We start from the raw sequence: 2,151 nt of genomic DNA, 5'->3' as shown, positions 1-2,151 counted from the left end.
AAAACTTCGATCCGGCCCAGGATTATCTATTTTTAAACTATTTTTTTTTATCTGATCGATTTTAGACGAATCTCCAAGAACTTAGATTTTCAATGCAAAGACCTTGTTTTTAAACTGGTCAACACAAACACCTATACTTTGGAAATGTTTACATATTTTATTTGAAAATTTTGTTATTTCAAGTCAAAACCTTGCTTAATACAGCCATATTTTTATTTTTGTAAAAAGACTTGATTTATAACAAAAAGAAATACTGAAAATTCTCATTTTTTCATGACTCTGAGTACCCCTAACTCCTTAATGAAATTATGTTTTCAAAATCAAAAACATTATACTAATCAGGATTTCACATTCTCTAGAAATTTAGAGTAAACTAATTATAAATAGTTGAAGATTCTTTGAAATCACTATACATTGAAAATTTATTGTTTTTAACTATTAAATTTTAAAATAAAACATCTTCCAAAATATTAGCATTGTGCAAATGAGTGGAATTCTGAAAAGAACTGTGATATATTAAATTAGCAAATGTTGAAATTTTTTATAGTTCAATATTGTCACAAATCACTATTGTGCAATCTGACTTTTCACAATTATAGCAGCATTATGTTCATACTAGATTTTTTAATCACTTAATAATCACACTTGTACTAGACTAAAACACCCAAAACGATAATAGACTTCCCGATAATTTATTAGAATCTCCTATACCTTCATCTTGCGGAAACAATCTACAAAGTTCTTCAGCAACTCTGGGTTCGATTTCTTGTCCATCTCTGCCAATTTTAACTGGTTGCCTTCATTCCACGGATTAAATAAATGCAATGTAGAACTGAATGGCAACTCTTTCCTGCAGATCCAGTCGACTCTGAAAACACCTCCAAAGCTTTTTGATGATATACCAGGTGGCAAAACCCACGATATTGGAGTCACATCACGTCTAGATTCACACTGAAGTCTTGCAAATCCTATAATTATTTGTTCAGTTCACTACATAAAGTCACATGGAGAGGAACAGTATTACTTTAACACTAAACACTGAGAGTACATTTTTTTTTTAACAAATTTATGCAATAACACCTTAGTTCACTGTTTGTTGTTTCAGTTGATTCTAGAAAATACAATTATTTAAACACAGAAATATTTATCTAAACAATGGCATTGATAAAAAAATTGGCATATTCAATTCATATAAATTTATAACATATATGTAGGATAAATAAAACGCATACTCCAGATAAACTATAGTAACTTGGAACACCGAACTACTAAAAACAAATCTCTTTTTTTTTGTTTATTTATTTTATTAGCAATATATACATTTTCATATATATCCATATCTCAACAGACAGGGGTGCCTTTGAAGTACTGAATATAAAAATTAAAAAATATATAGACTAGATAAGCTGTGTAATATCATTGAACTTGAAAAATGGTGCTTAAGATAAAAATGAAAATGAATTGTAAGTGGCCGAATGTAGTATACCAGAGTTTTTTTTTAACCCTTTATTACAAAAAGACATACAATATTATATTATATTGAATAAGTGACAGAAATAATTTAAAAAAGAAGTAAATATAACATATATGTCATTAATTCGTAGTTTTTTTTTCATCGAGTTACCATAGTTTACATCGAAGTACCAATATTTCTATTATATTTATATTTAGAATAGGTTACCTGCGAATTTACCACTCTCTTTAACCGAAAACAACAGCAAAACGTTCCTGCATTCTCTAAAAGCCTGATTCAGATTATTCTCATTTTGGGAAGTGTTTGACCATACCCCTTTTGCCTTCGACAAGTACATTTTCCCCGCATTATTGCTTTTAATTACAAAAACCTAGTATCACGAATAAATAATTTAACTTGTCATATATCCATATGATTTGGAACTACTCCTATGTTGAGGAATACGTCGTGGTTCGGGCTCGGCGAACGTCCTCTCTTATGACCTGATCTGCGATTTTCTCATCTGCAGAACTTACTGAGGTGACAGAACTAATACTGGGATTAGAATCACTATCTGAAGAACTACTTGATACTTCGCTCTTGTATCAAAACTTTTATTTCTTCTCGAATTCTTTAATTCTGCTTCAGACTCCCCGACGCCGAGATTGACAGCGTCAGTGTTTACTTCCATATCGACA

The sequence above is a fragment of the Ctenocephalides felis genome, unplaced genomic scaffold (assembly GCF_003426905.1).
Source record: "Ctenocephalides felis isolate EL2017-DRISC unplaced genomic scaffold, ASM342690v1 CF-g0.4_SCAFFOLD_00845, whole genome shotgun sequence".
Taxonomy (NCBI): Eukaryota; Metazoa; Arthropoda; class Insecta; order Siphonaptera; family Pulicidae; genus Ctenocephalides; species Ctenocephalides felis.
The sequence above is the reverse complement of the archived record's forward strand: the minus strand, read 5'-3'. Positions refer to the sequence as shown.